Source organism: Sorex fumeus, unplaced genomic scaffold (assembly GCF_029834395.1).
Source record: "Sorex fumeus unplaced genomic scaffold, SorFum_2.1 ptg000072l, whole genome shotgun sequence".
Lineage (NCBI taxonomy): Eukaryota > Metazoa > Chordata > Mammalia > Eulipotyphla > Soricidae > Sorex > Sorex fumeus.
Window position 1 is genome coordinate 67,772,504 of NW_026606129.1, and position 16,051 is coordinate 67,788,554.

Consider the following 16,051-nt stretch of genomic DNA (forward strand, 5'->3'; position numbering starts at 1 on the left):
TCACTTCTACCTCTCAGGTATATTCTGTGGGTGCCAAGCTATTCGAGATTCCTTAATTTGAACTGCAGTATTATAAGTCAGTAGAACAAATCCAGAAATGCATATATTCCTGTTTTGCCACATAATGATATATTTTTAAGGAAGCCTCAGAATATTTGAACTTTGCATCGGATGTTGATATTTTTATACTTGAACTTAATTTAGAAATGATTTGCTGCAAATTATACTCTGCTAATTGTATATGTGAATGCCTCCACAATTAAAAATGATTTAGTAGTACCTGAATGGCTCTTGCAAAAAGTACACAATGTCTATGAGTCTGCATTTAACTCTATTGCTGCCGCAATGCTGAATGGTACCTAACCATTTCAAAGAAAACAGGATTTTTGTTTGGCAAGTTAAATGATCAAGAAATGAAAGCCAAAAACTGTGTTGGCATAGTTCTCATAACTCAACAACATACATGAACTTCTTCATATTTTCCAAAATGAAGCCAGGTTCACAAATGAGCAGCTATCAGGAAAGAGTGGGAGAGCGATACCGATGTGTCCAGTTCATCAGTTGCTTGGAGGACACAACCTATTCTCTGCTATTTCATCTAAGTAATAACTATGCTCTGGCCACGGTAAATATCATTTTTATGACAGTAATGAAATGGAAGCATTTGCCTGTGTTTTTAAGCTAATGACAAAGCAAATGTAATAGAACAAGACACAATGGTCTAATAAAAACAAAAAGCAAACCCTAAAAGAAATTTGGACTATGATAATGGCCTAAAGCAGTCATTTTCAATGCAAGAGACCGTGATATTTTCAAATTATTCTTTTCAAGTTACATGGTGGAAGCCAAAAGACATAACACTTTAACTTCACTCAAAGAACAACTAAGTGATACTGTCTTTGGCTTCCCTTTTTTAAATTTTACAAGAGGGGTCTATAGGAGAACTCCATCTCTGTGCTCAGAGAGGCTTCAGGGGTTCCTAATAGTACCTGGGGACCAAGTGAGGGCAGTGATCAAAACCAGGCCTCCCAAAAGCATGCAGTAAACCCTTTGAACCATCTCTCTGGCCAACTTATCTTTTTTTTTTTTCTTTTTGCTTTATTTGGGTCTTGGGTCACACCCAGCGATGTTCAGGGGTTACTCCTGGCTTTGCACTCAGAAATTACTCCTGATGGTGCTTGGGGGACTATATGAGATGCCAGGGATCAAACCCGGGGGTCAGCTGTGTGCAAGGCAAATGCCCTACCCACCGTGCTATTGCTCTGGCCCCAACATCTTTTTTAAAGGTAAAGGTAAAGGTAAAGGCCCTCCCGTTGTTCGTCGATTTGCTCGAGCGGGCCCAGTAACGTCTCCATTGGAGACTTTGTTGTTACTGTATTTGGCATATCAAATATGTCACGGGGAGCTTGCCAGGCTCTGCCGTGCGGGCGAGATACTCTTGGTAGCTTGCCGGGCTCTCCGGGCTGGAGCGATAGCACAGCGGTAGGGCGTTTGCCTTGCATGCAGCCAACATGGCCAACATCTTTTTTAAATAGGCTAAAAATATATTCATTACATGCTGTAGTACCTTATCTGGACATCTCATCTGTAGCATTTAATTAAGCAAATACTGAGACTTATCTATTGAATAGTTTATTAAACAAATGTTTATTGACCCACTTAAAAGCATCCTACCAGGAGACAGAGCTTTAATACCGAGAGTAAGGAAACGCTTGCCTTGCATGCAGCTGACCCAGGTTTAATCCCTGACGCTCCATATAGTCCCCTAAACCCCACCAGAGTGATCCCTGAGCACAGAACAAGGAGTAAGCCCGAACAGTGCTGGGTGTGGCCCCAGTTCCCTCCCCCTAAAAAACTGCCAGAATAGTACTGGAGACAAGGTAACAAACCTTGCAAGCTTTAAAGTCTGGTGGAATAATACAGAGCTCTACAGCTGAATAAGAACTGATAATGCTGGAAAGGGAGTAAGGAAGTACAGGCTGCCCTCAGAAAATATAGAAGTGGAGTGCAGGGGCGAGGCGGGGCCGAGGGGGGTTGTTGGTCCAGTCTAGATTTAAGATTGAGGAACGGCTTGGGCTGGGACTGAGGCTAAGTGATCACAGTCCCTGTAGGTCTAAGCTAAGTGAGTAGAGTCTGTATGTATAAGGCTCTTGATTTGATCCCCAGCACCACAAAACAAACAAGTAGTAAAGGCTTTCGGGGCTGGAGCAATAGCACAGCAGGTAGGGCGTTTGCCTTGCACGCAGCCGACCTAGGTTCGATTCCCAGCATCCCATATGGTCCCCCGAGCACCGCCAGGAGTGATTCCTGAGTGTGTGAACCAGGAGTAACTCCTGTGCATCACGGGGTGCGACCCAAAAAGCAAAAAAAAAAAAAAAAATAGTAAAGGCTTTCTGAAATGGCAGCATGGTGGAGAACTGCTGTTGCCCTAAGAAAATGTCTGCACTGGTTAAAGAAACTTTGGTACATCTACACAATGGAGTACTATGTAGCTCTTAGAAAAGATGAAGTCATGAACTTTACATACAAGTGGTACAATATGGAAAGTATCATGCTAAGCGAAATGAGTCAGAAAGAGAGGGATAGACATAGAAAGATTGCATTCATCTGGGGGATATAAAGTAACAAAGTATGAGATTAATACCCAAGAATAGCTGAGATCAGCACCAGGAGGATTACTCCATAACTTAGAGGCCAGCCGGGTATCCTAGAGGAAAGGGCTATTCAGATAGAGAAGGGAGCACCAAATAAAGGATGTTTGGAGGATCCTCCCAGGAGGGGAGATGCATGTCGAAAGTAGACTATGGACTGAACATGTTTGCCACTCAATGCCTCTTTTGCAGACCACAACACCCAAAAGGAGAGAGAGAACACAGGGGATTGCCCTGCCACAGAGACGGGGGGATGGGGGGATGGGGGTGGGAGGGATATTATCCATGGTGGTGGAAAATGGGCACTGGTGGAGGGATGGGTATCTGATCATTGTATAATTGAAACCAAAGCACAAAAAATTGTAAATCTACAACTTTAAAAAAAGTAAAATAAAATAAAGGGGAAAAAAAAAAAAAAAAAAAGAAAATGTCTGCAGGGAAGGGAAGCGGGGGAAGAAAGGAGGAGGCAGGACGGGAGAACCAGGGTTCAAAGTCAGGCCAGAGAAGGAGCAGGAGGTAACCACCGAGTGACTTGCGCATCTTGTTAAAGTGTTTCGGCAGATATCCTGACAGTATTATGGAGCCAGACTTGACTTTTATAGGATGGCTGTTCCTCAGCCTTGCAGGCAGATGATCAGGGCCAGAATGTAGTTTCTTCCCAGAAAAAAGGATTACCAGGCTCCAGGAAAGAACTATGCTGACTCACTTTAACTCATGCTGGAAAATCTGGCTTGTTTATCTTATCTGTTCATGCAGGAAGGAAAAGAATATGTGTTTCTATCATTCTTTGTCAGCGATGCATATATTTCCCCCATTGGAATACGATCTTTGAGCTGTCTTCTAGTCGCTGAATTATGTTGCACTGAATCTTACAGATTCTTCCTCTTCCCACCATTCTCACACTAGTGTCCTAATGACCAAGAGGCGCAATGGCTTAGCAGTATCTCCCTTGGAATACAGTAAACTCATCAGTCATACGAGCATTAAGACAGTAAAACTGAGGAATAAAGGCAGCCTGAGTATCCATTTGGAAATTGTTGATCTGATTTATGCATATGCACTAGACAAAAATACATGGTATTCATACTAGTGTATCTGTCAAGAAACATCCCACTAAACCACTCCCATCAGTGTCCCAGCTATTTATTAATCAGCTGACAACCTTTAAACAGAAGTACAAGAATATCTAACAGCCAGCAAATAAATCTTGGTGCTGTTCAAATGTTCCAAAGCAAGGAGGGGAGGGGGTAAACACCAAACTTAAAGCCAGTGCTGTCTGCAACACTTAAAAAAATTTCTGTCTTCCAGCTTACACTGCATAAAATTACCATTTTCTAGGAAATCCTCAGACATGAGTCCCTGGTGCTTCTGCCATAAAGGGGAACAATTTTACGGGCTAGAAGATAACACAGCTGTGGAGGATTTGTCTTGTATGCAGCCAACCAGGTTGGATCCCTGACACATATTGTCCCCTGAACTCAGTAGGACGAAGTCTTGAGCAAAATCACATGTGGTCCAAAAACAAACAAACAAACAAACAAACAAAGGGTCTGGGAGAAACCATTCTAGAAGCTTACTCATTATCATTTACGATTTCTTCAGGATTTTCTTTTAGCTGGTAATCTATGATCACATTGAGGCAATCATTCTCCATCTTGAGGGTTAATGTCTAAAAGGGGCTGAGAATGGATAATGAGCACATGTGTCTGTGCCACAGAGTATTGTTCCCAGTCGAATGTAAAAACATCTGCATCAAGAGTCCCTGTTGGGGCCATGCTTCCCAAGAATCACAAACTCTTGAATTAATTTCTAAAGTCATCCATGAACACCCAAATGCACTGAGATCAATTGAGCTCCTTTAGGTAACCAAGAAACACGAATTTAACTTAAGTCACCTCACACCCAGGGACTCGGTCTTATATAAACAACCTGCACTGTAGCCCTGTAGCACTGTCCTGTTGTTCACTGATGTGCTTGAGTGGGCACCAGTAATGTCTCCATTGTGAGACCTGTTACTGCTTTTGGCATATTGAATACACCACAGGGAGCCTGCAGGCTCTGCCGTGCGGGCGGGATACTCTCAGTAGTTTGCCAGGCTCTCTGCGAGGGATGGGTATTTGATCATTGTATAACTGAAACCCAAGCACAAAAATTTGTAAGTCTACAACTGTACCTCATGATGTCTCACTAATAAAAATTTTTAAAAAAAGAAGAAAGAAATCAAACTTGGGTCGGCTGCGTGCAAGGCATGCGCTCTACCCCTGTGCCCTAATCTGACATATTTCTCAAGAGCCTGGCACAACATAATCCAGGAGGGACGGTTTCTATTATCGTGGGCAAGGAGAGCTCACAGCATGACTCCCCCCCCCCCCCCCCCCCCGCCTACGCTCTCCCAGGTTCAAGTCTGAAGAAAAGTCAATGGCACCCTTTTTCATAATTGCCTCAACAAAGCTGACCAGTTCCAGTCATTCTAATCAAGTCACACATCCATCTCTTAATTAATCCTTATTGACAAGAGAATGTGATGTTCTGTTTGTTTCTGTTTGTTCCATCATGTGCCCTATCATTCCCTTCCCCTCCTCCCATCCCACTCAAAAGCCTCAAGGTCATTGCAACAGGTGATGCTCTTGGTGGTAGCTCAAAGGAAAACAAAGAATTAGAGGGTTTAGCAGGGTGATCGGGAAGGCGGTACTGGTTAGAAACTGATCTGCATACTGAAGTTAACTGAACCTTTGAAGTCACATCTTAAACTAATAGCATGGTCTTGCATCAGGGGTTCTCAAAGTGTGGCCAAGGGTTCGAGAGGATCCTGTGACTTTTTGTGGATTTGCCAGGACTGTGTCCTCCCCCTGAATACTTCATGCCCGAGGACCCCTGAAGCCTGGTCAGAGTATTTATGGGTCTATGACTACCCCCTGCTCCTCCAAATATATTGTTTAACCCAAGTTAGGTGATCACCTGCCTGGGGCACACTGTTTGGCCAATAAACTGTTACTTCAGTGACAAATTGGATACATGATTACACAGCTTTAATATCCATATATGGGGCTGGAGCAATAGCACAACGGGTAGGGCGTTTGCCTTGCACATGATTCCCAGCATCCCATATGGTCTCCTGGGCACCGCCAGGGGTAATTCCTGAGTGCAGAGCCAGGAATAACACCTGTGCCTCGCTGGGTGTGACCCAAAAGCAAAAAAAAAAAAAAAAAAAAGCCAGATATGCCCTGAAATCTTTATTTGCAAGGGCCCGTCTTTGCAAAGTGTGTGTGCCGCTGCTGAGTCACATCCCCAATTTAAAAATCTTGATATATCTTTCTTCTTTTGCAGAGATTCTTACAATTCTCAACACAATAGTCATCAATGTATGCAAAGGACTTGACTTTTCAAATGACCCTGTAGTGCAACATATTGAGATGTGAACAAAATTTGCCGAGCATATAAAACCCCAATGCAGACAATGAGTTAGATGATACACGCAGGGAGGAAACAGCCCGAACGCGGAATGCTCCAGGGGCACATGGACACGGAGTGGGAGAGTTAACCTCAGAGACAAATAGTTTCGAAAATTTTTGGACCGCTGTCCACAGGGCTCAGGGATCACTCTTGGCTCTGGGCTTAGGAAGGACCATATGTGATGCTATAGATCAAAGTGGGTCAGCTGCATGAAAGGCAAGGATCTTAACTCACTCACTCTCCTTCCAGGGACTTTCAAAAGCCCATCTCGCCAACTAAATAATGCTGCTTCTTACTTACAGGTGGAAAATATTATGGCTGTATAGTCACCTCCCAACTTAGACACAAAACAAGAGTAGAGGGACACATAAAGTGACTCACAGGGATAGGATTGGCTCAACCTCTGGGAAAACACAGGGCAAGCAATCCAGTGTCCTCAAAATGAAATTGCAGGGCCATGGAAGTAGACTCAGTGGAACAGCACTCCTCCTGTTTGTGTGAGGCCCCGGGGTCAACTCCCATCACCACATGTTCTCTGAGCATCTCTGGGAAGGAACTCAAGCATCAAGCTAGGAGCAGTCCCAAAGCACCACTGCATCTAGCCCATCCAAACAAACAAACAACCGCCAAAAAACAAACAAAAAGCCCCAAATCAAAAATAAATTAATTGTAGGGCTGGCAAAAACAGAAGGGCTAGAATACATCCCTGCATGTGTTGCAGCCAGATTCAACCTTCAGCACCACACAACCCAGTGAACCACCAGGTGTGGCTACTGTGGTTTGTCCCACCCCCGACCCCCAGCACTACACGGGTGGCTCTTGTAGTCCCTGGAACTGTTGGGGCCCAACGGTCTCAGCATCGAACTGTCCAGTCCAATTGCTTGAGAACCCCCAGGGTGGCTTCTGGGCTTCCGGCGCACCACTTGTGAGGCCAAGCACCCCCACAATGAAGAAGTGAAGAGGCAGCTAAGTGGTAGCCCACAAGTGATAGCACACAAGCCCTCCACCCCCTCGTCTCACCCCCGTCCTGACCCAGACCCTGAGCATAGAGCTGGGTGTGGTCCCAGGCCCTACTCCAGCCCCCACTGGGCATGGCCTCAAAACAAAAGCTCAGAGAGTGGGAAAGAGAGTAGGGGGAGATGGGAATTCACATAAAGACCCATAAAAGACAAATCAAACTTTGTTCAAACTAAGAAAAAAACCCTAGAGCATCTGGTAACTCATCAATTGAATACTGACCAGAAATTTGATGACAATCTTTTAGGGTTTTTTCTTCTTTTATTTATTTATTTATTTTTTCATTGGGGGAAGGTTTAATTTTTTGTTGTTGTTGTTGTTGTTTCTTCCTAAAACCAGAATGCTTCACAAATATGTGTGTCATCCTTGCACAGAGGACAGGCCAATATTCTCTGTATTGTTGCAATTTTAGTTTATATACTGCTAAAAAGCAAGTGGCACTGTAGCACTGTCCTCCCATTGTTCATCGATTTGCTCGAGTGGACACCATGTTCAAAAAAGCAAGTACCACTTAAAAATTTTTTTATTATTTTTTGTTTTATTTTGAGGCCACCCTTAAGGGGTGCTCAAGGCTTACTCCTGGTTCTGTGCTCAGAGCAGCTGGGTGGGGGGAGGGATGGGGAAATCTACCTGGTGGACTCAGGGAACCATATGTGGTGCCAGGGATCAAACTGGGTCAATCATGTACAAGGCAAGTGCCCTACCCACTGTACTATCACTCTGGCCCTGGGACTGACAGCTTAGTCAGTCTAATCTCCATTTTCTAGGAAAGCAGTAGAGGTAAAAAAAAAAAAATAATAACCAAAATAGTCTTTAAAAAACAAACAGATATTTACTGAGCCTGTGTTGTGTGCCAGAACTGATCAAGGCATGGAGGAAGCTTCTTCCTTCCTGTCTTCCTTCCTGCCTTCCTTCCTTCCTTCCTTCCTTCCTTCCTTCCTTCCTTCTTTCTTTCTTTCTTTCACAGGGAAGTTGTGGGGGGAATGGGGTACACCCTGCAGTGCTCAGGACTTAGTCCTGCTCTGTGCTCAGAATCAATCCTGACAAGGCTCAGGGGACCATATGAGACTCTGGGGACAAATCTGAGTCAGCAGCATACAAGGAAAGCACTTTGAACCCTGCACTATCTTTTCAGCCAGAGACCTCCACTTTTATTTATTTGTTATATTATTTGTTGAGGGTCACATCCAGCAATGCTCATGACTCACTCCTGGCTTTGCACTCAAGAACTGCTCCTGGCAGTGCTCTGGGGGACTATATGGGATGCCAGGATCGAACCGTGTGCAAGGCAACTGCCCCACCCTCCGTGCTATCACTCCAGCCCTGAGATGCCATGATTAATGATAGACACTGGCTTGGTGCACTTCTCCTCCAAATGCATGACACTGAGAAAAATAGCAGCTCGCCCTGGGCTCATGGTGTAAGAGAACAGAATGGATGTGGATTCTGGCTATGCCACTTACTAGCTAATGGGATATTAGCTGAGTTATCTCTTCAAAACCCTCATTGATAAAATGGAGAACATTTTAAAATCTATTTCCTAAAGTTGTTAGAATTATATGAAAATGCTCAGTACAAAAGTACCAATAAAGTATTGATTGTGTCAATTTTTCTCGTTAGGAAAATGTTAGAATTAATTTGTATTCAAATTGAAAGATTAAAAGTTATCTGGTCTGGGGCCAGAGAGGTAGTGAAAAAGGTAAGACAGTGTCCCTGGATGTACTCAACCCTGGTTTGATCCCTGGCACTGTGAATAGTTCCCCAGGCACTACCAGAAGTAATCCCAGAGCGCGCACACACCCTCCCTCACACAGGAATTTTGGCAGTGCTGGGTATATAATTCAGCAGTAGCCCCCCCCCCACCACACACACACCCTCCATCCCTCACACAGGTATTTTGGCAGTGCTGGGTATATAACTCAGCAGTAACCTAAACACACACACACACACACCCACACACACACACCCTTCCTCACACAGGTATTTTGGCAGTGCTGGGTATATAACTCAGCAGTAACCTAAACACACACACACACACACACACACACACCCTTCCTCACACAGGTATTTTGGCAGTGCTGGGTATATAACTCAGCAGTAACCTAAACACACACACACATACCCTTCCTCACACAGGTATTTTGGCAGTGCTGGGTATATAACTCAGCAGTAACCTAAACACACATACACACACACACACACACACACACACACACACACACACACCCTTCCTCACACAGGTATTTTGGCAGTGCTGGGTATATAACTCAGCAGTAGACCAAACACACACACACACACGTACACGCACACGCAGATGTCTAGATAAAGCTGGGCATATAGTTCAGCAGCAGTAGAGCACTTGCTGGCATGTGTAAGGACCTGAGATTAATTCCTGTCAACAGTGGGTCTGGAGAAGTTATTATTTCAAGCCTTCAAGTCTACCCATACAAATGTGGAGCTTGATAACTGCCCTGTGTTTCTCTAAGTCTTTGAAAGAAAGCACTGGAGGAGAGAGGTAATGAGCTATCATTCTCAGATGTGTGAACAGTGGTGTGTTTGTTTGCACATCACATCTGGTGAATGAATATATCCTGACACCTAGGTGTAAGAAACCAAGCAGCCCATCAAGCCTAGAAACCCTGGGTTAATCCCCAACTTGGGCTAGGAAGTATGTGAACAGTGACGGGACCCTAAGGAGGGTGTGGAAGCTTTTTATATAGGGTACATTATCTTCAAACTAAATCCACCACTGTAAGCTCACCCAACCTCTGCCCATCATCAATGGACTCATTAACAAAGAAACAGACACTGCAGCCTGCCTTTTCCTTCTGAAAGTGTCTTCTTATGTGCCTGCTACATCTGACGCAGCACATGGAACTCAGGAAAAGCAATATTGGTCATTCTACTGCCTATCAATAATTTAAACCTCTTCATAAGCTGTAGGAAATATTTGTTTGCAGAAAACTGCCATTTTTCTTTCCATCTGAATCTCTTTCCCTCCCAGATACCAACACATCCATGGGGAATATTAAAAAATATTTTAAGATTAGCTGGAAACTAAATATTTAGAGATGCTTTCTGAGTATGATTTGTGTTCTCTACCCCAAATCACCAGATATATACATACAAATGGCCTAAGATATTTAGAAAGAGCATAAAATAACACGCTCAAAGAGCACGAAGACGCAGAAAACGCATCAACCACTTTTAAAGAGAATAATATTGAAGATGTTTTAAAAGATTATCTTTGAAACATCTAAGCCTAAGGTTAGTTTGGGAAAACTAAGAGTATCCCTGAAAACAAGAGTTCACTGCTTTTCAATTAAACAATAGGGCCAATGGCACATCTCTTATTTCCTCTAGCTGAGATACTCTGACCATGTTTTGGATTTAGGCATTTAAACTATGTATTTTAAAGTGGTCTCCTTAAAATCCTACTATTTAAAACTTTTCCCCTAGTTGTGGTATAATGACACTGGCTTGCACAGCATTTCAACCATAACTGGTGATGAGTTGTGCAGTAAAAATGATAAATGATATGTTGTGCAGTAAAAATCTTTTTAAAAAGACAAAATCATGCAACCTGCCACTACATGAATGGATCTGGACGGTATCTCTGGCAAAGTCAGCCAGAAAGAGAAGAACTCTATCATTATAACAGTGTTTTAAATCAGGGTTTAAAATTTGTTTAAAATTAAACAAAAAAAAATTCTAAAAGAAGTATATGGACCAAAGATGTGCCTCAGAGATAAAACTCCTTGCTTCTGACTTATGGGAACCTGGCTTCCATCTCAAGCACCAGAAGAGAAAAAGGAAAAGCAGGAGCATATTTTCCCAAGAGCATAAAAACATTTTTATTACCTTTTTTATTACCTTTGTTACTCAGGGATCCCACTAGTAATCACCAGAATACAACTGATCTAATAGCTATCAAAAGAATTAGTTAAATAAGTCATGGATAATCAGACCACACACCTTCACTTTGAAAGTCACTGTAGAACAATATCTAAGAAGACATGTCTACAGTATTTTTAGATTAAAGTTATATGATTTTAAAATTCTATACATAGGGGCCAGAGTGAAAATACAGTGGGTAAGGCATTTGCCTTGCATGTGGCCAACCTGGGTTCAATCCCTGGCCTCCCATATGATTCCCAAGCACTTCCAGGAGTAATTACTGAGTGCAGAACCAGGAGCAACCCCTGAGTATCAGCAGATGTGACCCCAAAAAACAAAACAAACCAAAAAACAAAAAAATTTATACATGTACACATATATTGATTTTTGTGTATTTGACCTTAACTTATATCACTGTCACTGTCCTCCCATTGTTCATCTATTTACTTGAGTGGGTCCAGTAATATTGAGAGGCTCGTTACTGGGTTTGGCATATCAAATACGTCACGGGTACCTTGCCAGGCTTTGCTGTGCGGGCGAGATACTCTCGGTAGCTTGCCTGGCTTTCCGAGAGAAGTGGAGGAATTGAACTAGGGTCGGCCGTATGGGCTGTGTGCAAGGCAAATGCCCTACCTGCTGTGCTATTGCTCCGACCTTAACTTATATACACAAAAATAATCTGGAAACAGATATGGCACAATAAAAAGTTGGCCAATAGATTATAGAACCATTAATAAGTTCTAGTATCTTCATCTGTTTAATACTTTTCTAATGTTTCTGGAATAGCTATATTTTATAATAGGCAGAGACCACAATATGTATAAATAAATTAATATTAACATCTGGAGGGATAGTACAATGGGTAAGGTGCTTGCCTTGCACATGGATGATCTTGGCTGGATGCCCAGCACTTCAAATGGTCCCCCAAGCCTACCAGAAGTGATCCTTGAGTGCAGAACCAGGAGCAAGCCCTCAGCACCATTAGGCATGACCCATCAAATCAATAAATACTAAACTAAACTTATGTATTTCTATGTCACCATTGTGAGTTACTTATACAGATGAAGATGACTGATGAAAGGAACAGAAATATTATTTTTTAAATATACTGAAATGGATCCCAGAGAGGGGAGGGGAGGGGAGAAGAGGGATAGGAAGGGGAGAGGAGGGATGGGGAGGGGAGAGGAGGAATGGGGAGGGGAGGGCTACTCTAGTCTAGTCTAAAGGGATCCCCCAAATAAAACAAAACAAAAAAGAAATGTTTTATTTAGTTGTAAGTTCACAAAGTAATCCACGGCGGCTGCTGCTGTGATGCAGCTGTGCAAGTGAGTTCCGTGGCCCTGAACGCCCCCCGCCCCCCGCCTCCCCACCTCCCCAGGGCTCCCCAACAAAGTCACAGAGGGAGAGAGAGGCTGGGGACCACAGTCTGATGGTGAAAATGGCCCGTTTAATGCAGAGTTGCTAACAGAATTACAGAACATCTGAAGGGGGATTGAGGTAAGGACAGGTATGATTGGTCATTTACATAGATAAACATTTGGCAGAGGAAATTCTCTTGGGGAGATCAAACTCAAGAAGACACTCTGTCTCCCAGGGACATCGACATTGCTTTTATCTTTCCTCCTAGTTGTATAAGTTATCAATACTTGCAGTTGTTTGGATAAACACAGTGAGAGACAAAGATTCCAACACTTAGTTCTCTGGGCTGAGAGCAAGCAATTCTTTTTAACACTCAGTTCCCTGGGCTCTGAGAGCACGCAAGGTTTTTACTGTAAATCCCAGACTAAGTCTTCAGGCCAGTTCAGCTTGTCCTTCCCCTTGGGGGGTCCTGTCTCTTAGGTTGTAACAGTATGCATAAAGACCATGAATTTATGCTTTCTAGAATGTCCCACTTCAATGGCAGGTAGCTTTGCCACTCGCCCCAGGTCCATCCTAGTCCCATAGCGGGACCTCCCTTTCGGGGGTTAGGAACTACAGCAACTGGAGCCTGAGTCAAATAATTATGACCAAGTAATCATGCCCAGGAGTAGACATATTTCAGAGTCAGTCAGCTCCCAAATATAGGAGCATAGCATTAATGGTCTTTCTGCGTTTAACCAAAGAACATTGCTCTATAGTAAAATACAAAAAGGCTATCAGGGAAAGAGAAAAGCAGGTACAAATATGCGGTATTTCAAATACAAAGCAGTACAAATACAAGTTCAGAATTACCAGAAAATTTTGGCTTCAAGTAACCAAGACTGACTTGGGGAACTGTGACGATGAGAGGTAAAATACAAGGGAAAGGTTAAAGATAAACTTCAACTAAGTTAGGGATGCTAGCAAGGGCATGTTAAACTTCTCTGGGAGGAAGAAAGAGGCAATTCACTGGTGAAGCCTAAAACACAGGGTTGATATCCAACACTTAAGTGATCTTTCTTTTCATTACATACACTGGTCTACATCTTTCAAAGCAAACAGTGTGTGCTTTAATCAAGAGGATCAGACCAACCTGACATTCATAAACATGGATTTTTTAAAACTCTCTAATTATAATAGGAACATAAGAGAAGGGGAAAATGCTTTTTTTAAATGAATATGCTGAAATGAATAAATTCTATGATCCCTGGAACATTCTTCACTTTCTGATCACAATGCCTGATGTGATATAACATGAAACTGTACCACTGTCCTTTCTCCAAATCCCAATCTATTCTGTAGCAAGGATTCCTACTTTTTAAGGAGGTTCAACACCTCAGTTGAAAGATTTATCTTCTATAATCGAGAGTAATCACTTGGTTAAAAGGTTTTTTAATGTGAATATCTGCCTTATTCAGTCCCCCCAAAACCCAGTGCTGGTCATGAACCTAAATCTTCACCATGAGCTCTTGGCTACTGTCTTTTCCTTTCCTATGGCCCCTTTTACCTGACACATGCACTGTTCTTGACAAAGGGTCAAAGAATTGATCAGAATTTAGAAAGTGAATAATGACCTGGAAGGAAAGATATTAAATAGAAACAGAAGGAATAAAACCATTTCTATTACTACTTTACTGTGCAAAGACTATTTTTCTTTTTTTGGGGGGAGGGTCACATTCAGCAATGCACAGGGGTCACTCCTGGCTCGCACTGGCGGTAATCGGGGGACCATATGGGATGCTGGGAATCGAACCCGGGTCCGCCGCATGCAAGGCAAATACCCTACCCACTGTGTTATCGCTCCAGCTCTGCAAAGACTATTTTTAAGGGGCAGGAGAGTTCCTCCAGGGGTAAAGTGCTTGCTTTGCATGCAGTCAATCCCAATTTTACCCCTACATGGTCTTCCGAACACCCTAGGCAACACTCTGGAGTACAGAGCCAGGACTAGACCTTGAGCACTGATGGGTGTGACCCCCAAACAAAAACTTTTTAAAATGCTCCCTTCAGGAGCAAATATCATCTGGGACATACGCCACAAAATGGGGTGATGTCAGTCACACAGCTATCTGGCTAATTAAGCATATGGCCAAATGCACTGTTCTAAGAACTTTTGTTTTGAGCACTATATTATTCTTATGCACAATAGTCTTTTTTAGGCCAGAGTCTAAACATCAAAAATGCCATTTATTTATTTGTTGATTGGTTTGGGGCCACACCCAGTTGTACTCCAGGCTTCCTCCTGACTCTGCTCAGGGATCATTCCTAGCAAGCTTGGGAGACAACACAGGGTGTCAAGGATCAAACCTAGATTGGCTATGTGCAAGGCAAGTGCCTTAACCACTGTCCTACATGCCAGCCCCTCAAAATTAGAACTGCTTACCCAAGGGGTCAAAGAGAGATGGGTCAGATGCATTTTCACTAACAACCCTTCCACCACACACTCAATTTCTAATTCCCAAATAAGCACTACAGACTCAGAGAAAGCTTCACAAGATTGCTAAGACGATTATTACAGAGGAAATAAATTTTCTCCTGTCTCATCTCAGTACTCAGAAGTACAAATCTACTCATTTTTTTTAAAGAATTGTAGAATATTTCCTGCTAAATCTTTTCCACTGTCTGTAGCCCAGTGTGGGGACAGAGTGGGAAGGAAGTGAGTTCTTTTTTTTGCTCAAGCGGGCCCAGTAACATCTCCATTGGAGACTTTGTTGTTACTGTGTTTGGCATCTCGAATACGTCATGGGGAGCTTGCCAGGCTCTGCCGTGTGGGCGAGATACTCTCGGTAGCTTGCCGGGCTCTCTGAGGGGCGCAGGAATCGAACTCGGGTCGGCCATGTTGGCTGCGTGCAAGGCAAACGCCCTACCGCTGTGCTATTGCTCTTTTTTTTTTAAATTAAATTATTTGTTTTTGCTCTTTGGGTCACACCCAGCAATGCACAGGGGTTACTCCTGGCTTTGAACTCAGGAATTACTCCTGGAGGTACTCAGGGGACCATATGGGATGCTGGGAATTGAACCTGGCTCAGCCGCGTGCAAGGCAAACACCCTACCTGCTATACTATCGCTCCAGCACCAGGAAGTGAGTTCTGTATAAAAACACATAGCTCCTTGATATTGATGCTGAAGACAGTGCCCCTCATGGGGAGACTTAATTTTTTGGTTTATTTTTGTTTTGGAGGATCTTTTTCTGGGGTTTCTCGGAAGACCATGTGGTGCGGAGTCTCTTGTATTAAAGCATATGCTCCAACCCTGTAAGCCATCTTCCCAGTCTTAATTTGAGATTTAAATCCCTCCATGAACTACCCTGAGCTATCCACATAAAACAGACAACGCACTCTCACACAACACACGTGTTCTGCAAGAGTTAGTTTCATAATACAGATATTAGCATAGCCTCATTCTGCGGTGACAAGAGCCCATCTGCTTCCTTGGCACTCAAGCAGAGACGGGTTTCAAGATGGAGACCTTAGTCTAGGTTTATATCCTCACATGAAATAAAAAGCTCTCATCCAGTTCTATTTTCCAATGTTCTCTTAGCACATCTTTATAGATTTCTTCAAGTGTCCAGAGGAGAAAGTCTAGCCCAATCGAATCTTGAGCCGGTTGAGAACCATCATTGCATACTAATCCAAGAG

General features: G+C 43.2%; 1 protein-coding gene and 1 non-coding gene across 13 annotated transcripts in view; both read right to left on the minus strand.

The window, feature by feature from the left end:
* Positions 1-16,051, minus strand: part of MAGI1 (membrane associated guanylate kinase, WW and PDZ domain containing 1) — a 782,434-nt gene that overhangs the window by 555,699 nt on the left and 210,684 nt on the right. The gene's annotated exons all lie outside the window — the stretch shown is intronic.
* LOC130037932 (U6 spliceosomal RNA) lies at positions 7,451-7,555 on the minus strand. The gene has a single exon (XR_008794517.1). It is a non-coding gene; the product is annotated as a U6 spliceosomal RNA (small nuclear RNA).